Source organism: Astyanax mexicanus, chromosome 4 (assembly GCF_023375975.1).
Source record: "Astyanax mexicanus isolate ESR-SI-001 chromosome 4, AstMex3_surface, whole genome shotgun sequence".
Lineage (NCBI taxonomy): Eukaryota > Metazoa > Chordata > Actinopteri > Characiformes > Acestrorhamphidae > Astyanax > Astyanax mexicanus.
Genome location: NC_064411.1, coordinates 13575062 through 13596739, shown reverse-complemented (window position 1 = coordinate 13596739; position 21678 = coordinate 13575062). Strand labels below are relative to the sequence as shown.

The following is a 21678-nucleotide window of genomic DNA, read 5'->3' as shown; positions in this document are numbered from 1 at the left end:
AGAATGGAAAATAGCAGTCGTCTCCGTCGACAAACTTTATGTTGATGGACAGCTATATCATGACAAAAACATAACTCCCTGGCTTTTCTAAATTTCTTTAACTGTAACTAAATAGCGCTCTCTCTCTCTCTCTCTCTCTCTCTCTCTCTCTCTCTCCCCGAGCACTTTCGTTTGTGCACTCTCTGTCTCTCTCTCATGCGCGTTGCGCTCTCATTGTACGATCTCAAATATATAGGTCAATACTCAAATAACCTCATAAAATTGATCCATAATGTGTATATATATATATATATATATATAAGATTAAGGTCTAAACTTACTATGAATATTATTTTTAGAACATTTGTTCCATATTATTGCATATTTTATTAGCATTTTATAGATGAAGTCCACAAAAATGTATCATTACCGCAATGTGATATGACATCTAATATATGATAAAAATGCGCATTTTTTTAATCAAAGTTAAGCAGTTCAGTTACGTTCAGTTCAGTTAAGGGTTTAGGAAGACTTATTAGCTTACACTTACACACAATGCTACATTATGAAAAGAATGTTTATTTTCAAGAACATTTCATATTATTTAAGACCATTTACAATGCAAACATTTGTATATCAAAAGAATCTTTCATGTAGACTACAGCACCTTCATTAGTAAAACAGCTCATTTAACTATTGGAAACCATTCAATGCACCATCCAGCATTGTATGCCTACTAAGACCAAACTTTTATTTTTAGTCATTTTATGTAGTTTTTTTGTGTTTTGCCCATATGTCAGGCATATGTCAGTTCTGTAATATGTCTGACTTTTTTTCCTCCATTGCTTTTTCTTTTTGTCATGGTACTTTTTGGTCAGATCACGTTTTGTCTTTATTTTCCCACTGGAAATAGCAAATATGAAATTATGATATCCATTCCAGTTTTTGTTCAATAGGCTGTATGCACGCCCTCTTCCGCATTACGAGTCAGCCAGCTTAATCACTTCCAGTCTAGCTAGTAAACAGAGCAGCTATGGCGTTTTTCACTCGCTCACTGCAGGATTTGCCCAGGATTACGGTCAATGGTGTTACTCGTCTTATTCAGACACTGTGCCAGACGTCAGCACCTATGAAGGAAAAGGGCTTCAAACTCTACATTTCAAGCTACATCCACAACTATGAAGGTAAGATCCGGCCGTGTAATGTTAGCCCTTAATTAAACAGTTTGTTTACTAGCTAGTGCTAGCGTAGTGATATTACTAATGTAATGTGTCTGCGTGATCAAATGTTCCTAACGTGATTGTCGATCTCAGTTTCAAACAAGGATTCAAGGACAGGAGAGGTTACCATCAGGGCTGAGTGCTTTAGGTCAATGAGGAGAATCCAAAAACCTCACAGTTTGAGCGTAAGGGAAAGTTATCCTGCAGGTTCAGTGCAGGCTGGTTCATGAGACAGGTTCCTGTTTGTCAAATCAGGTGTCTGAGAATTTATATCAAAGCTTTAAATCTAATACTGCAAAATGCTACTGTAAGTACATAATTGGTACTATATTTCATCATAAATATTAGTGTAAAATCTATACAAGTATACTGATTCACAGAAAATAGATTGCCTTCTGAGTTTTGTTACTATCACACATGTTCAGTGTGAAATGTCAATGAGTAAAGTGAGAATACCAATGTTTTGGCTTCAATTTTACTTTTAAAATTTCATACTGATAAACTGTAGTAAGATGGTCCATACCGGTATTTGTTTTTCAGAACTTCTCACTCTACTCATCTATTCTGTATAAAACGGGTTCATATTTAGAAAGTAATGTTTTCATCTTGTGATTCCCATCCAGTGCAGTTACAAAGCTGCCAGTGTGCATGTGTGGCAGGTACAGCTTTGTGCAGCCATGTGGCTGCTCTTCTGTACCTGACTGCACATTATTTTCAGATTAAGATCCCTGTTGTTCCCCCAGTACACAGCTGCACTGAGACTGAACAGAAGTGGCATAAACCAAGGACAATGGTAACTAATGTGTTTACATGGGACTCTGATTTTATATACTTATAATTGTTTGTTTACTGAAATTTATTTTGTGCACATCCAGGGTGTAAGACCTGGTCCAGTGAGTGAGATGACCATTCTTTCAGCCAGGCCGAAGGAAAGAAGGCTAGCAGAAGGCATCAGGTAGTTATCATTGTTGTGATATGAGTGTGTGTATATATTCAGTGTGTATATATTCAGGAGAAATCTGGAACTAAACTTTGTTCTACAGCTTGGCTCAGGATATAACCTACTTACCTAAAAATTAAAATTCTTGTTACTTTTTACTGAGTTTATATATCTTTGCATATCTTAAATCATATGTGGTGCTTTAAGATAAATGAATTAAGTGTAATTTGCTTAGGTGCCTAAAACTTTTGCTCAGTACTGTATGTACGCATGCATACAGACACATTAGTACATCTAAAAAAAATTACAAAGCTGAAAAATGTCATTGCATTTGGGCTTATACTTTAGCAGACTAATATATATATATATATATATATATATATATATATATATATATATATATATATATATATATATATATATATTTGCTTTGTCTTATTCACAGGAGCAGATTTTACAAGGGAGTCAGTTCCCTTCTGCCTGAAGTTTCCGCACCCAGGGTGGATGAAGTCTACGGTGACCTTCCTATTGATGTGGCTCCAATGATTACAACTATGGGTGTATCAACTAATGTGCCTCTGGTTGACTCTGCATTTGGAAAAGTTCAAGAGGGAAGTGTGTTATCTTATCATATGCCAGTAAAGAGAGTGCCAAAAACCTGTCCTCACACAGATGCCCATTCTCCCTCCCAACTGCCACTTTCTGATTATAGGCTGGGACCCTCTACCTGTTCCTTTGTATACACTGAACATCAGCAGGCTTTTGAGACCTAGCCATCAGACTGCTGACATGAGGGCTTGAGCTGGAGCCTGTAGCAGTAGAGGAGCACTGCAGAGTAAGGGAGGTTAACCACTATCCCTGTGGTTTTCTGATCCACCCTGATGCACCATTGAAATAAAATGCCCAAATGTAGCAAGCTATGTGGACTGCCCATACATTAAGATCAGTGAGGGCACACATACACTCAGGAAAACTCATCCTTACTTTTGGCAGATTCAGGGCCAGATGCTGATCTCTGGATTGGACTGGTGTGATTTTGTGGTCTACACAGGGGAATACATGATTATTCAGAGGATCCCCCATGAAAAGGAATCATGACAACAATTAAAGAAAAAACTGACCTTTTCTTTTTTTATTTTTACCTTTGTGCATCCCTAGATAAATAGGATAGAGCTAAATCACTAGCTAATGTGTGGAGAGCTTAACCTGTAAATTGTTTTTGTTTCTTTGTAAAAGTTGTTTTGAGCAGATTTAAGAAAGTTACAGCTGTTGTGTAAGTAATTGTTAAATAGAATGAATTGCTGTTGTTTATTAGTATAGCTGCAAATATAGTTAAAATATGTAACAATTTTATTGAACATTACTGATTATAATAAAGGAATTAGCATCAAAGTGATTAATGTCTTGTGTAATTGATACAGTTATGGTTATAGTAAGGTAGGCAATCAAATCAAACAAATCTTGTACTAGTTAAACTGAACAGTGAATTTATTGCAGTAAATCAGCATTCGGTCACAATGCATTAAACCATATTTCATTGAAAAATATATACATATATACATGCAGATTTATGCTATTTACATTACATCCTCTGTGATAAGAAACTAAACATTTCCACCTTCAAAAAAGCCCAGCAGATGTTGAGCCTTGCTTTTTTGTCCAAGCCTTTACAAGAGGCCCGTTTTCATAGTTTGTCAGCAGACATGCTACAGTGTAGAGCTGATTAATGTTGCCAAAAAGCCGGAGAGGAAGGCGCTCCACGTGCACCCTAAGGCGGGCAATGGCCTGGGTCTCCCTGACCCCACCAACAGGCATCTGGGATTTTCCAGACAGAAATGGAGGCCTGTAGATTTTACATGGCACAAAGTCACCAACAAGAAATCCTCGATCGACCATGATGGCCATCCCAGGTCTCAACAGGGAGAGAATTCCAGACTCTCTCATGATCTGTTTGTCACTGATGGATCCAGCATACAGTGGAGAGATAAATGTGACAGCCCCATGAGGAGCAACACCAAGCAGCCCTTTAAGTGTACAATGGGACTTGTACACAGAAAATACTTCACTTTGAAGAAGAGGTGAAGATGGGCACTGGCACCTCAGCTCTGCGCAGTCCAGGATAACTGTAGTGTCTGCATAGTCCTTGAACTCTGCTGGCAGATGTTCCCTTATTTTTCCACTGCCATCCAGATTCTCACTGACCCCAGCACAGCATATAGAAAGTTGCTCCATGTTGTAATAATCCGACTGACTGTGGACTGGTGGACCCCAAACCGGTCGGCAAGGTCATGCTGTTTTAAACGCAGTGCAAGATAGTTCAGAAACATGAACATCTCATCTATGGGCTGCAGGTAACGAGACTGTAAAAATAACACAAGGTAATATTGTATTAATTTTAATTCTATCAGCCATTATCCCGGTCAGGTTATAAGGTCCATGAAAATAAACATAATTGTACTTACCTCAGTGGAACTTGGCTCAAAGGTGCCTCTCTGTGCTGGTGTGACACTAACCATAGATGGCAGAGAGGGCTCTATTAAGGCCCAGAAGCGCATGAGGAGGTCATAGGATCCAAACCTATAAATACAATTATTTTTATGATTAAAATTGGTATCAGTGTTTTAGTAACTTAATTTAAATAATAACCAAAGTATACTTGAGAGAGAACACATAATGAAGGTGAACATACATTATCAAATTTAAAAAATATCATTAAAAAGTTCACTTTTGATAACTCAATTTAAACCACAAGCTTTACGTGTGATTAATATGAAAAATGACCCTTTAAATTAAAATATGAACTAAACCTTTTTACCATATTCTCGTTTTTAATGTTACACTGTATATTTATAATCAGCAAACAAACTTTAATCAGTGCTGGCGAGTATGTCTGTATGCTTTACTTATTTTAGTGCATAAACTTAAATAATAAAACCTGCTGAACATCTTACCACATCTTACCTGTAAAAGCGAATGTCACTGTCTGAGCCAGCAAAGCGGTGATAAGATACTTATTTTACCTTGGGAGTATTGACAAATATCTTACAATTACGATTACTTATCTTAGTATCTATAATTACATAATCATTGTGTGAAACCTTGTATTTTATATGCATTAACCAATACTCACATTATATTTGATCATTTTTATTACTCACAGTGTATTTTACACGCATTTATATAGAAGATTAACCAATAATCACAATATATTCTTTACATATATAGTAAAACATTGTTTGATCAGGCATGTGACTAACACAGACTTTATTATGACAAATTAACCCACATGATACATAACGCGTTTACTAACACATAGGATCTATTGTATGGCGGTCTAACCACGCTCCACTAACACATTAACATATAACACATGAGATCTGTTGTGAGACTTGTGTAGCTCATTCTTGAAGCATTTCGTTTACTGCATGTCTCTGACTAACGACCATCAATCATCAGCTAGTGCACTCTGTATGAACTAAATTGATACAAAGGAGACTTCGGGACAAACAGTGCGGCCTTTCTCTCTGTGCGTGCAAAGTCCTTCACCTACCAAAGCGGGAGGAGGACACGCACATGAGGGGGGGGGGGGGCGGCACTGTCTAATTACTGGAACAATATCACACTGTCTGACTGGACCCAGTCAATTCTTAAAACAATACCACACTGTCCGGCTGGATACAGTCAAGGCCAAACACTAGTGGTCCGGTCAGACCTGTGAAACTTGAACACTAACACGTGAAATTATGCATACTAATATGAGATGATTTAAGCAACGCCTCATCAGCAGGTTTCACGTCATTTGGGGTATAAACATGGAGTCAGATCAGAGGGGGGTCAGAACTTCTACTGGGACGGCTGTTAACTGTCTTGTATGTATTGGTTCTCCTGAATTCAGTAATAAATACTTGGTTTGCTTTCAACTTCACTCCACCTGTCTACGACTCTCTATCAAATGAACACGTAGGGGAGTTGTACCCCGGACGAGAGGTGGGGGTCAACCCACCTTTCATTTTCTTTTCTACAACAGCAGTGAATGCCAAAGCGATGCTCCAGAGTAAGCTGCTCTATTTGTTTCTTCAGCTGGAGGATCTCCTCTCTAAAAAGCAGGTTTTCTTCCAGAACCAAGTCGACAGCAGCGGGGTCCGGAGCAGAAGCGTAGTCGTGGTCCCCGAGGAGTGCATCCGTCTCCTGGACAGGTGTCCAGCCCCCCCCGGTCGTGAAAGTGGGACAGAGAAATTGTTCCACTCAAACAACATCGGCACCGCTCCCTTCTTTAACAGTCGCCGTCCAGACTTGAACTCTGGTTCACGCAAATCCTCTTTCTTAAAATGCCGGCTACACACGCGGGTATGCGGAGTGACTGAAGTTCTCATTCCGGATAGCAACAATACATTTTAGCCGGTTTTCCGCATCAGAGGGAAATGTATGAAAACTAAGTACTTTATTGTACTTACTAGAGGCCTGACACAAAGGTACACAGCAGTGTTCAGCCGTAGTGCTGTCAGTTAGCTGAAACTTAAACTTTTTTGCCTGAGACATGTCGTGGAAATCGACAAAGACAGTCAACGAGCCGGGATGCCAAAAAGAGAAGGTTTTTATTTTGAAGTTGCAAAAAGCAAAAATAAAGCGAAAGCAATGGATGAAGAATGAGAGTAGTCAGGAAAGTCGGAAAAAGCCCCTTTCTGTGTCGACTGGGCATTTTTATACAGTCCCCCCCTGCATACATGAGGCAATCCCCTCGTGATCTGTTTTGGAACAGGTCACTACCAAATATAAAAAGAGGAACAGAAACTGCACGTACCAGAAGATAAGCTTTTTAGGAGAGAATAATTCATGAATCAGAAAGCTCTATTTTACTATGACAAAACAGTTTCCAGGCAAACTTAATTTCCATTCCTTAGGAGAGAATAATTCATAAATCAGAAAACACCATTTGCTATGACCCGCTAGTCTCCAGGCAGAAGCTGCTTTTATAATCTTTGCCCTTAAGTCTGAATGAATGGCCTTATCAGAGAATATAAGTTCACATAACACTCAATGATAAAATACTGATTGAATGATTAACAGGATGAATATTGAATGATTAACAGGAATAATCAGTATAATTGATTATGAATACATGAAGTAAATCAGGAATACATGGAATAAATGTTGATTTTCCCCCACATTTCCCCCCTTTTAATCAAAAATTTTCATTTTGATTAAACAATAAGAAAAAAAAAATAATAATAATAATAATAATTTTCAACACATAAATGCTGATTACAATGATATCTGTGATGGTCAAATGCACAATGTCCTGCTGTTGTCCTGCTCCCAGAGCAACAAGGAAAAAATACATGAAAATCATCGTCTATAGTGGTTTGGCTTCCTTTTTCTCGTAGACTACCTCAGCCCCACGTACGAAGAGCTTTATTCTGGCTCTTGATGTTGTGTGATAAGACTATGTGTGTTTTTAATGAGATGTGTTAAGAGTCTTTGTATGTAGTGTACTTTGACGCAAACGAAACGTTGCTGAATGAGTTACTTCCTCAATTTCGCTCCTCGGTCACAGCCAGGCACTGACGCCCCTGCTGTGTGCTGTCTGCTGCTGTGGGCAATTTCAGCTGCCCCTCCTTCCTGCTGCGGCCTTCGTCTGAGTCAGACGATTCAGCTTCTGCTCTCTCGTCTCCTCCTGATTTCAGTTAGCGACCTCTGCGCTGCGTTGCTGCACACTGGCTCCAGTTGCACCATTTTCAACCCTCGCCTTTCAGTTGATCTGCGTACGTTGTTCTCTCAGTCACCTGGAAAAGGCTCAATCCAGCCATGCTCGTTCCCCTTTCGTGCGCAATGGCGGAGTAGCCCTCACTCTGTGTCTGGACTGGTCCACCTTTGCACCACGTTCTCCTTCTCCCCCTGTGTAAACAGATCTGAAACAAGACTTTCGATTCGTTATAATCATGTTTAAGGTTCTCTATTCATTTTGGAAGTCTGTTAAGGGGTCCTCCATGTCTCCTTCCTGCAAGTTAAAATACATGGTTAAAATACATTTATCACACTTAACTTGAGCTCTAATTTCCCCTTGGAAGTTAATTATTTCATATTTAAATTTTGTCTGTGCACAGATTTCAGCCCAATTTTGTTTTCTTACCTTCTTCAGTTGTCCTGATTTTCAGTTATACTCAATCATGATCTTTACTGTCAAAAGTGCTTTAAATCCCTAACATTTAGTCATTTTCAATTTTAAATTGCAACATTTAATTATCAACACCATTAATTACTGGCTTTTTCCCTTACTTTTGTTCACATCCCTTTCCCTTTTAGTGTAACTGCTTCCCCATGGCTATAACTAATCTCTTATAGCCAAATTAGCTTTTACAAACACCTAGTTTACCACTAGACACACACTATGTCTCATGCACACACACAAACGCACACAACTTCACCCATACAAGTACACATGTCACAAACTCACACTCTGGTGTTTACCGTGAAAGCCTGTGCAAGGCACCGAGTACCCATGGTTTATTATTTGTTATTATTGTATACAGATTTTCCTTATTACCATCAGTATCACCCTTTCTCTCCCACTGAATTTAGCTTAAATTATTTGCTTTGATAACACTGCTCTGGAATAGACCCAAAAGAGTGCATGTCAATGAATAATTATTCAGATTTGGCATCTGTATCTCACAGATGTACCACAAGGTTAAAGTTTGGTCCAGTTTTATTTAATATATATATATAAATTATATTACTGGCTCTGCTTCTTCAGATTGCAAACTTTACCATTATGCAGATGAAACAATTTTATATTGCTTAGCTGATTTTGTTCATGCTACAGCCAGAAAATTATGCATTTGTTTTATAGGTGGCATTGTATAAGCATGAAAACTAAATCTATGCCGTTTTCCAGATCTCTTTCTAGTCTAATTTAATACTGTAAAGCAAAACAGAGAGCTGCATTTTCAAACACATTTTATTTCCCCTTATTTAAAATGAGAAAGACCCAATTCACTAAAGCTTGTAGTTTCATTTTCAAATAAATAAGGTCTTTTCTCATTGGTTTCTGAAATCAACTATCCCTCTTATGAGGATCAAAATGTAACATAGAGAAATTAGATATTACATCCGTCTTATATAAGTCTCATTCAGCTAGGACTGAACTGAGATCAGTCTGAATGAGAAACGAATAGTAAGATAATTGACTAAATCACCTGATAAAAAGCTGTGTTTGGAATGGCTCACTCATTAATTCATTCACTATTCACTATGTAGCATTTTCTATTTATTAAACTTATTTATTTAACAATCAAACAAGAAACCATGTTTATTTGTCCTGCTCTGAGGACATCTTACACAGCAGTACTGCATGGCATAGTATATTTTGGAATTTCCAGTTACTTTTATTTTTAATTTGTTTTGCTAACCAACCCCATAATCCCTTTATTAAATTCTATAAATTCTATCCAGTCACATACCTCTCCGACATTATTCAACAACTTAATTATTTATATTAACATTTTTCCCAACCTTGCTTACATTAAAGTACACTGTACTCATGATTGGGTATCCACATTTTCACATTTTTATTTTAGAACTGTCTTATAGCGTATGCATATGTATATTATATTATATTTCTATTTCACATTAGTCACTGTCATAATATATGTCATTGCACTTTACTCTGTTAATTATTTAATTATTTATGACCATTAGTAACATCTACTGCACTGCTCCGTTTACAGATAGATCTTTACCTTGTATAGTTAGGGTTTTTTATATCCTTATATTTTCTTATATGTATATATATATATATCTACCCATACAAAAGCCTTTTTCCCCTGTTTTCACTGTGTATTATTCTATTTCCCTACTGAACTTATGTTCTATTTTCTATGATATCTCACAAGCGTTAATTCACAAATAACCAACCTCTCAGTCTAAAACCAATATTCTGGACCAACTCCACCTACTTCACCTTGGACTCCTCCCCTGCAGTGGGACTCATCCATTTCCTATTTCGTTGTCACTCACGACTTCGTACACACACTCTTTAATTCGCTGCCATACACTTTCTCACTCACTGCCACACACACATTCTTTCTCTCCGCCAACACAAGATACACATTTTCTGTTTCTCTCTCAGGAAAACTGGACCCGCACACTTTCACACTCACAGGTACACTTTTAATCCCTTTAACAGACACTCGTACACCCTTTTCTTTTTCCTCTCTGTCAGTCGCACTGTCGCACACACTTCTGTTTCACTCACTCTAAACAGGAAAAGACGAGAGGATAAAACCCAGACAGAAAAATTTAGAAGTGAGAAAAGAACGGAAGCGGTGCGGAGCAAAGCCAAAAAAAAATTTAGATAGCAAAAAATTTATAAGACACTTGTCTTTCGGCATCCCCGTTCATTTCCCCTTAGAAAAATGTACTTTAACAAAGTTTCCCCTCTGGCCCGAAACCCCCCGCTCTCAACACACAGATGAGGGATCGATCCATTTTTCTTTACCAGCAGGTTCGCGACTCTATCGCTGTGCCTATGTGCTCACAGCCCCGTCAGACTGTGCCCTCCGTTTTCTCACAAAAAACCAGGGGAAAAAATCTTTAACCTTTAAATATCGTCATACAAAGGCGGGTTATCCGGCCCCAGGAACCAGTTTCTCTGGGTTATGCCCCAAATCTCGGATTGAGGCAAACACACAGCACCAAAGAATTACAGGTTCCTCCTTTTGCCTCTAACCTCTTCACATCAACTCAGACTGTGTGCCAGGGGGCTCAAACCAGACGAAGAAAGATATAAAAATATACTCACACGTGGTGCGGCTGCAGCGGCCCCGGACACCCCTCGACCCCCAGAGAAAACGCCTTTTCCTCTAAAAAACAGTTGAGGTTCTAAGGTTGGGTTTCTTTTTTTTTAACCCAAGAGCGTCCTCCGCTTTTCTTGCAGGGTCTAGAGGTCCCGGTGCACGAGCAGCCCACCCAGGGACGCCAATTTGTCGTGGAAATCGACAAAGACAGTCAACGAGCCGGGATGCCAAAAAGAGAAGGTTTTTATTTTGAAGTTGCAAAAAGCAAAAATAAAGCGAAAGCAATGGATGAAGAATGAGAGTAGTCAGGAAAGTCGGAAAAAGCCCCTTTCTGTGTCGACTGGGCATTTTTATACAGTCCCCCCCTGCATACATGAGGCAATCCCCTCGTGATCTGTTTTGGAACAGGTCACTACCAAATATAAAAAGAGGAACAGAAACTGCACGTACCAGAAGATAAGCTTTTTAGGAGAGAATAATTCATGAATCAGAAAGCTCTATTTTACTATGACAAAACAGTTTCCAGGCAAACTTAATTTCCATTCCTTAGGAGAGAATAATTCATAAATCAGAAAACACCATTTGCTATGACCCGCTAGTCTCCAGGCAGAAGCTGCTTTTATAATCTTTGCCCTTAAGTCTGAATGAATGGCCTTATCAGAGAATATAAGTTCACATAACACTCAATGATAAAATACTGATTGAATGATTAACAGGATGAATATTGAATGATTAACAGGAATAATCAGTATAATTGATTATGAATACATGAAGTAAATCAGGAATACATGGAATAAATGTTGATTTTCCCCCACAGACATTATCGCGACTTCACTAAATTCAACACAACAGTGTGGATACCGGAAGAGGCTGAGCTGGCTGAGATTGTAGCGGATATACGTCACCACCCCTGTGTGCATGAACCCTATTGTACACCGGAGCTGAGCCAAAGGATATCATTTTTGGCGGGGGACAAATCCACCTGTTTCAAAATAAAAGTCCGCTTGTAAAAATATTAAAATTAAAAAGAAAGAATTGTTTTTTTTAAAGAGAGAGGTCAGGTAAGAAGTGGAATTTTACTAGTGTTTTTCCAATAACATTGATTAGCTTGGTAATTTAGAAAACTCACTATTTTACTGTAATGATAAACAATAAAATTATTAGTAGCTGAAAGTAAAACAAAAAAAAATCCACTTAAAACCATTACTGTGAAATACAGTTCCCAGCTGGTCCTTAACTGATACTGATATAGTTCAGTAATAATAATAATAATAGGCAATTCCAGAAGATCACATTTTTTGGATATAGTTACTCCCTGATGCACTCCAAAGCTACGGAACTCAGGCAGGAGGTACACCGCCCTCCATAATTATTGGAACCCTTAGTTAAAATATGTTAAAAGCCTTAAAGGAGTGGTCCAGCGGTCTAAAGCGCTGCCACTATGAGCAGGAGGTCGCCGGTTCGAACCCCAGCTCATGCAGCTTTGCCATCAAGCTGCCGTCATTAGAGGGAGCAAAATTGGCCCTGCTCCCTTTGGGTGGGTAGATGGCGCTCTCTCCCCACATCACTCCTGCGGTGATGTCTGCAGCACAGGGTGTCTGTGAGCTGATGTACCGGAGCCGAGCCGCTGTGCTTTCCTCCAAGCGCGCTGGCTGCTCGGTAATGCTGCATCGGCAGCAGCTCGAAAAGAAGTGGTGGCTGACTTCACATGTATCGGAGAAAGCATGTGTTGGTCTTCACCCTCCTGATGTGTTGAGGTATCACTAGTGATAGGGGGAGTCCTAATGAATGGGTTGGGTAATTGGCCGTGTAAATTGGGGAGAAAATGGGAAAAATTAGAAAGAAAAAAGGAAAAGCCTTAAAATGTAATTTGTATTACTCCTGATCAATAAACAAAACATGTAGACACATTTTGACTAATTGTAGATCACATGATGAATATTCTACAAACTTCATTAGATGTGCCTCTAATTGAATTAGACCTTCTTACACCTCACCATCCTATGCTCCATTAGCCACCATCGTCCAGTTGGTGCTTGAACCCGATGATTGCCGCTTGCGGCTATATTTAGTTTTAAAACTGTTATTTGCATAGGATTTTTTTAATGCCTTTCCAAGTCTGAAGTACCCTTCTCACCTAATAAGAGGACATTACGATGTGTTGTTTCAAAATAAAGGCCCTTTAAATTAGAACAATTATTTAATTTTACTACCTTTAGGTTCTTGGGAATTACTATTTCCTGGGACCTAAAATGGGAGGCCAACACCAGCTCCATCTTCAATAACGCCCAGCAAAGGATGTACTTTCTGTGTTCAACTGAGGAAACACGGTGTGCCACAGGAGCTGATGAAACAGTTCTACACTGCAGTCATTGAATCTGTCCTGAGCACATCCATCATAGTGTGGTTCGGTTCAGCCACAAAACAGGACATATGCAGATTGCAAAGAGTGCTGGATAGAGCAACAAAAATTATTGGTGCTCCTTTGCCCACCCTCCGAGAATTATACACAACAAGGGGTAGAAACCAGGCGGAAAAAAATATCACAGACCCCACACACTGGACACAAACTATTTAACCTACTACCCTCTGGCAGGCGCTGCAGAGCCCTGAGCACAAATTCAAACAGACACTGTTATGGCATCATTTTACTGCCAATAGTCGAGAGTGTTTTTCAATGCAAGAGCCTACTCCATGCAGCGCTCACGGATGTTATTTGCTCACGTGTAAAATATAGGCAGAAAAGGGGCATTATGCATTTAATTGGTCAAATCCTGTTGCCACGTCTGATTGGCTGGAGACCTTTGTCAGCTTTGTTGCAGTGAGGGAGCGTGCGCATATTCGTACAAGAGGAGAGTTAATCTGAGAGAGAGCATGGTAAATTTGTGAGAGCACACCTATATTTTACACGTGAGCAAATAAAATGCGTGAGCACTGCATGACATAGGCTCTTGCATTCAAAAACTTCACTCTCGACTATTGGCAGTAAAATGACGCCATAACAGAGTAAAAGTTTCTTTCCAATCGCTATCAAACTTATTAATAACTAGAACTGAGCTGCTGTTTACTGTTGTTTACATGCCATACTGCACTTTATACATGTTGTATAATACTGCAACTGCACTTTACTCATCTATAATGAAGTTGTTCATTGTCTTCATAGTCTTCTCTGTATATTGTGTTGTTTGTAATTGTAGAGAGGTAACAACAGCCGGAAACAAATTCCTTGTGTGTGTAAACACTCTTGGCGAATAAAGCTGATGTTTAGAAAATGTTTGAGACTGAAAATTTTACTAATTTTCTCAACACAGAACAACATCAACTGTTTCAGACCTGCAGAGATCAATATTAAAGCTTTTAAACTGCAGTTTTAATTATTTTAATGTAGCCGGTGGGCACTAAAACCTGGGAGGGTTGAGGGCTAATAGGCAACCTGCCCCTTTAAGAATAAAAAGACGGTGACGAGGGGAGCTGCAGGTGAGCTCATTAGTGGGGAGAGTACCTGGGCTCCATTACGTGCTTGGGCAGCAGCAGCAAGAGAAGGTAATGTTTTTAATTAGTTTTTGTAGCAGCTTATACTTATCTGTGATATCCAGTGATGGTATAGTTACTTTGAAAAAGTAATCTGATTACTGATTACTCCTTTAAAAAGTAACTTAGTTACTTTATGGATTACTTGATTTTAAAAGTAACTAAGTTACTTTACAAGTTACTTTATTAGTTACTTTCAGCAGCTGCAGACACCACCTCCCGCCGCCTTAACATAAACATTATAACCAGTTTTGCCAATACTCCCTTTATTGGAAAATGCATTTTTAACAGTAACAATTTATCTCTGTTAAGTTGAACTATTTCCTAAAAAAATAAGTTTTTTTTAATAAAAATTAAAAAATTAACAAACATTTTTTTTATAAAAAAATAAAATATGGTCTTTCTTGATTTTACTAAACATAAATACTTGTTTTTATAAAAAATATATAAAATAAAGAAAGTCTTTCTTGACCTGACATATTTAACACTGTAAAACTGAACATTGAACTTGTTGTTCTCTGCAGGGCAGCAAGGAGTGGTTTTATAAAACAGAACCGTGTATATGATCTAGACCAGGGATCACATATTTGCAGACTGGGGTCCGGGTCCGGACCCAGACGTTGTCCAATACGGACCCATACCGGACCCAACTACTGAGAAGGATTTAATTCTGACCGTGTTCATTTAAAGCACCGGAACTTTTCTTGTCTTTACGATCACGTGTGGTGTAAAATCTTTAAATTCTCTCCTCTGCCAATCAAATTTGTGGCAGACCGCTGCCCTGGCTAGTGAATTGGGACGCGGCCGCAAAAACAAAACGCCTTTATAAAGAGTTTTCGCCCGAGAACTGGCGAAAAACGAAAACGGGCGGAAACTAAAGACACGCCGAGCGCGAGAGAGAGACAGGGGAGAAAGCGAGACGCGTGTGATTGGGGAAGAGCGGAGGGGGAAGTGTGTGTGTGTGTGTGTGTGTGTGTGTGTGTGTGATGAGGTGGAGAGAGAGAGAGAGTAACGCACAGTGACTTAAATAAATAACTTTATTCTGATTACTGGATTGGAAATGGTAACGCGTTAGATTACTCGTTACTGAAAAAAAGGGTCAGATTAGAGTAAGTAACGCGTTACTGACATCACTGGTTGATTTTATGAAGTGCTTGTGTTGTGTAGGTGTTGCTGGATAGTGCAGTGTTTTAATGATTTAGCTGCTGTTGGTGTGCATGTTGGAGAGGAGTGGAGACAGAGCAGAGAACTGTTTTGGGCAGGTGCTGCTGTTTCACTTGACTCTCATCATACATTGGAAAGAGGTATGTTGTGTATTGCAGTGGTTGTACACAGTTGTACAAGTTAGCTATTTTACAACACTCCAAGTACCTTAAGGTCTGTATTGTTTTGGGTTGTAGTAAAATTATATATTATGTATATTTTTTAACTGGGTTTTTAGTATTCGTTGTGCAAGTTCACAAGAAGGCTGGGGTGCTCCTGATTTTCCCTTTCCCTCCATGTGCTTCTCTCAAGACGGCAAAGGTATGTAACATTTTTAATTTGGTTGAGCTAATGAACAAATAAATAAATAAATGTTGAATAATTATGTGTGTCTTGGCAGGACGTGTGCATGGCTGAAAGTTGAGGATATTGGCCACTGTTTTCTATTGTTTCCTGATGTTTTCTACTGTGTTTCTAATCTTGTTTTCTAATGTCATTTCTACTGTTTTCTTAATGGTTCTCTACTGTTTTTGATGGTACATTTATGGGTTTTTTTTGGATAGTTTCTGTTTTTCTTTCCTTATAATTTCTGTATTGATTGCTTTAGTTTCTTTGTTTTTTTTTGTTTTGGTGCTTTTTATTTATTTATTTATTTATTTTTTGCATTGTTTTCTGGCTATGACTCTGCATTATTTATTGTAGTAGCTAAGTTTTGTTTAATTTTGTAATTCTTTGTTTTTTGGGTTCAATTTAATTAGTTTATTTTCTTTTTTCATTGGTTTCAGTAAATTTGTGGGTTTTTTTTTTCCCCAATTAATACTCTGCCACACTTGAGGAGTTTCTTTTCATCTAGTGTGTTTTGTTGAACAGTATTTTTGAAGTTACCAAAGAAAGAATCCAAGCTAGTCCTCCCCATTATGGTTTGTTTGGTGTGGTGTGCAGTGTAGTGTTAAGCTGTGGGGTTTGTGGATCCTTTATTTTTGGTTTGCTTTATTCCATCCAAAACTGGTGTTCATGTGCTAAAGCCAAGTATTGTCCGTGTCAACCAATTCAGTGGAGATTCATTGTGGGTTTTATGTTTGTGTTTTGATGATTGTGAATAAAAGTATTTTTGATATCAAACTCTGCCTCTATAGACTGTTTTAACACAGTCAGGATCTGTGAAGGGGGAGGGCTTCACATTCCTTTTGGGTTTCTCCCACCTTTTAACGGGAGTGGCGTAGTCAGTATATAAGTGCATGGGTAAAAATGGCTAGAAGCCACCACTCGTAAGTGTCACATTAAAAAAAAAATTCTTTCCTATTTTAGTGAAATACTTTATTCTAATTTGTGAAATGAAAGAAAAGCCCCATCGAAGTAGTTCTACGCTGTTTTTAAATGAGAGTTTTAGCTGTTTAGCTCCATTCAGCGCGGTGATGGGGTGTAATGTGATATGGAGGGGGCGGAGCTCTACATAACCCGAGTGAGGCTGAGCTTCGGGCTCTGCAGTTCTTTCGCAGCGCCTGAGGAGGAAGAGCAGGATCAGCTGAACTACAGAAGGTATGGAGAAGTTTCTCTCTCTTTCTTTAACACGCTGTTCTACATTCACTCCTACACCAACACCACCTTCAGCATGTGCAGCATTTACACCACCAGCACTGGATCTTCTAGCTCTGCTCAGCAGTTATGTGTCGTTGGAGAACGATGCAGCTCTAAGAGTCGGCTCTTTGAAGTGAACGATTCCACAATGGGAGCGTTTTAGGATCCTATTTGGGATCCGTTTTTTTTCCTTCAGTATGTCGCTGTCTCTCTGCCTCCCTGTCGTTGCGCTTGTGCTCTGCAAAGTGTCGCAGATGCCACAGTATTTTTACAACGTCATTTTTTTTTGTCCTTCGGTGCCTCGCTGTCTCCACTCCACCTATGGAGCTAAATTAGTGCCAAAACTACGCAAATAAAGAAAACGCGCTTCTAGCGATTCCCCAGAGCATTAATTTACACTGATTAAGGTGTTTAATACATCTATAATAATCACCACTCTACCATTTTATATCCGATTTACACACGGTTTGATTTGTTACAAACAGCAGAGATGTAGTTATGATATAGGAAGCTGTTACACATTACAAATATGAGCTTACATGCTGAAATATTTTATATTATGCTCTTTAAAAAATAGAGAAAAAATATTAATCAGTGTTTAAATTAATTTATTACATAGATAGAAAGATAGATAGATAGATAGATAGATAGATAGATAGATGAGTAATCATATCGACCTGGTCCTCACCACACAGCCTGCCTCACTCATACTGACAGGAAAAAAACCTAAAATATTAGCTTGTAAAATGACCCAGTGGTGTTATAGCAGAATAACACACCTAACGGTTAAAGTTAACTATATAACGAAAAGGATTAACCATACAACCATTACAAACTGTGTACATTATCCTACCATTTAGGCTATATATCAACAACTAATAACAAATTCATGTTTTTAGGACATTCACGCTGTTGGTAGTATGTGATGTTTGGAATTGCTAGCTAGCTTGGCTAGGTCGCTAGCATTGGCTTGATAAGGTAAAGGTGGCTAAACTGTAACTTACCTTTAAAAATAATGTAATGTGCCCCTATTTCCAGTTGCTGTATCCTTTTAACAAAACTGCTTTTGTTATTCAGTATTTTTCTACATTGTTCGTGACGCATTAAAAAAACATGGTGCATGCTCCACACAGTATTTTTATGTACAGATTTACAAATGTGTTAGCAATAGTAAAATGTTTTATGATGTGATTTTGTTTGGTGAGAATAATGTCATGATACAACCCAGCAAACATGCCCACACTGGGCCAATGAGGTTGGTGCGGTACCGCCCCCATATGGGCAGCCCAAATCGGACCAATGGGTATTTGCACATTGGGCCAACAGAGATTTGCAGAGCTCTAACACACACACACACACACACACACACACACACACACACACATTCCCTCAGCGGAAAACCAATTGTGGCACCAAATTTTTAGAACTGTGCAATATTGAACAGAGAACACTTTTCAAGAAAGAAAATTTAAAGCTGTGCTATTGGCACTTTGACATTTTTTGCAACTGCCTGTAAAACAATTATATAAATAACACAATTTAAAGTGTATAGTAAATTCATAAATTTATTACAAAGTATCATGTATAAAATATAAACAACACACAACAGTATTTAAGTAAATTAAATCCCAAATTTATATTTTAGCATGTAGATAAACATGTACTGCATAAATATCTCCATTTGCAAAAACAGTATTTATAATAAACGGTATGATATAAATATCAAACATAATACAAAATAACAAAGAATTATACAACTTAAATTAAAAAAAAAATATATATATATATATATTATAAACATCAATAAAAACAGCAAATCATATTCTTGAATAAATACTTAAATGCACTAGACTGATGTAGTAGATGAATAATAAACTGATACTATTATTGCTACTGGAACAAAGCCTCTGGGGTGGGTTTCCCGAAAACGAACAACCTTAGCGAATAACGAACGAACTAACGAATGACGTGAGTAAAGAACGAGCCAGTTCTGCGAGTGTTTCCCAAAGAGCTTCGCAACGTGAAAATTAACAAAGGAGGTTAAAGAACGTCTTTGTTGACTCCTCCCCTGAAACAGCGCACTCAATCGATCCACAAATATCGATTATTATGCAGTATTTATTCAGTATTACACCCTAAAAATGTAAAAAAAAGTGTTGTAATCATCAATATTATACATATTTTGAAATTTAAATTACAAAAGGATGTACTTTGGCATTAATAAAATACTCCTACAGATACATATGGCTAAATAAATAAGTCATATGTTTATATATAAATGTTTAATAAACATTAAACTTTTTTAAAAACTATTATTGTTAATATACATATATATTATATTAATAGATATTGTACTAATATTATTAATAGTAATATTGATAATAATATTAATTTATTATTATTAAAATTATTAATAATATAAAAATAATATAACAATATAAAAATAATTATTGTTCCGGTGTGTATATATATATATATATATATATATATATATATATATATATATATATATATATTGTTGTAAAAAGAAAATGAAAGATGGGTTACCCCCATCCACCATCCGAGGTACAACTCCCCTGCGTGTTCGTTTTGATGGAGAGAGTTGCAGACAGGTGGAGTGGAGTTGAAAGCAAATCAAGTATTTATTACAAAATACTGAATTCAGGAGAACCAATACATACAAGACAGTTAGCAGCCATCAAATAGTATAAGTTCTGACCCCCCTCTGATCTGACTCCATGTTTATACCCCAAATGACGTGAAACCTGCTGATGAGGCGTTGCTAAAATCATCTCATGTTAGTATGCATAATTTCACGTGTTAGTAATCCGTTTCACGTGTCTGACCGGACCACTAGTGCTTGGCCTTGACTGTGTTCTTCCAGAACTGAACATTGTGGCATTATCTGTGTGCGTGTGCGTCACTCCCCGCTTTGAAGAGCTGCAGGTTTAGGGAGGCACCCACACACAGAGAAGGCCGCTTTGGTCTAAGAGCCTCCTCTGTATCAATTTAGCTCATACAGAGTGCACCAGTCGATGATTGATGGCCGTTAGTTAGGATCATGCAGTGACCAAAATGCCTTAAGCATGAGCTAAACAAGTCACACAATAGATTTCTTATGTTATATGTTAATGTGTTAGTGGCGCGTGGTTAGTCCACCATACAATAGATCCTATGTGTTAGTAAATGCCTTATGTATCATGTGGGTTAGTTTGTCATATAATAGAGTCTGTGTTAGTTTCATGCCTGATCAAGCAAAGTTTAACTATATGTGTAAAGAATATATATTGTGAGTATTGGATAATCTTCTATATAAATGTGTATAAAATACAAGGTTTCACACAATGATTATGTAAGTATAGATGCTAAAGTTAAGTAATCATTATTGAAGGATATTTGTCAATACACCCAAGGTATAATAAACGTTAACTCTTCAATATACACACACACACACACACACACACACTGTAAAGCTCCAGCTCATCCTAAATCAACATCTCAGTTGGGTTTAGGTCAGGGGATTTTGAAGGCCATGCACCTCTTTGTTAACTAGATAATTCCATATGCGTCAATTAATTGTTTTCATAGTTTTAATATTAATCGACAATGTAAAAAAAATAAATAAATAAAAAATGAGACGTGTCAACTTTTGACTGGTATTTATATATTTGCGAGCTGACACACCCCAGAGTTTGCCCAGATGAACGGCCACAATGTTGGTTAGAAGCACCTAAATAAAGAATAATATTAAATATTACCTGCACATTCACCGATACCCTTTACAATACGTGTAGGTGTGAGTAAAGACACTGCAGGCGTCCCCTGCACCGGACCTACAGTACCAGGAATTTTCCCAATAGCATGGAAATATATTGTATTGTGCTGTAATTCCCGGGCTGGTGGGAAGTGTATATAAGTGTGTGTATGCCACATAACAGCCTGATTACAGAATCCACGGACTTGGTGACTTTGCAGCTTTGCTTATACCGTGAGCATCATCTGCAGGAATCTGGATTTTTAATAATTTATGGGTTTGATTGGTCAATTCCAGTATGCCCAGTTAGACTACACAGAGAAAGTTGGCATTATAATATAATATAATATAATATAATATAATATAATATAATATAATATAATATAATATAACTCATTCACTCACTGGATGGAGTCTATACCAGCCGGCATCGGGCGGAAGGCAGTATACACCCTGGACAGGCCGCCAATCCATCGCAGGGCAGACAGACACACAGGCACATCCACTCACACACTCACACCTAAGGGGCAATTTTTATCCGACATCCAATTAGCCTGAACTTTGGACTGTGGGAGGAAACCGGAGCACCCGCAGACACGTCAAATAATATAATATAATATAATATAATAATATTAATTATTATAATAATAATGATATATAATATAATTGATTATAATT

At 37.9% G+C, this 21678-nt stretch overlaps 6 protein-coding genes across 8 annotated transcripts in view; 5 read left to right on the top strand and 1 right to left on the bottom strand.

The window, feature by feature from the left end:
* LOC125801188 (general transcription factor II-I repeat domain-containing protein 2A-like) overlaps nucleotides 1-21678 on the top strand; it is a 173610-nt gene that overhangs the window by 66419 nt on the left and 85513 nt on the right. The gene's annotated exons all lie outside the window — the stretch shown is intronic.
* LOC125801198 (zinc finger protein 585A-like) overlaps nucleotides 1-21678 on the bottom strand; it is a 171059-nt gene that overhangs the window by 76904 nt on the left and 72477 nt on the right. The window lies entirely within an intron of this gene.
* The window catches only part of LOC125801238 (uncharacterized), a 151099-nt gene that overhangs the window by 104928 nt on the left and 24493 nt on the right, over nucleotides 1-21678 (top strand). The gene's annotated exons all lie outside the window — the stretch shown is intronic.
* The window catches only part of LOC111197414 (zinc finger protein 239-like), a 191982-nt gene continuing 187476 nt past the window's right edge, over nucleotides 17173-21678 (top strand). For all 3 annotated transcript variants that reach the window (XR_007438679.1, XR_007438680.1, XM_049477947.1), the window contains exon 1: nucleotides 17173-17207. The gene's annotated coding sequence lies outside the window, so the exon portion shown is untranslated. The remainder of the gene's footprint in view (nucleotides 17208-21678) is intronic.
* LOC111188866 (zinc finger protein 585A-like) overlaps nucleotides 17175-21678 on the top strand; it is a 191980-nt gene continuing 187476 nt past the window's right edge. Inside the window, exon 1 of the mRNA XM_049477472.1 lies at nucleotides 17175-17207. The gene's annotated coding sequence lies outside the window, so the exon portion shown is untranslated. The remainder of the gene's footprint in view (nucleotides 17208-21678) is intronic.
* Nucleotides 17184-21678, top strand: part of LOC125801425 (zinc finger protein 239-like) — a 140676-nt gene continuing 136181 nt past the window's right edge. The window contains exon 1 of the mRNA XM_049478155.1: nucleotides 17184-17207. The gene's annotated coding sequence lies outside the window, so the exon portion shown is untranslated. The remainder of the gene's footprint in view (nucleotides 17208-21678) is intronic.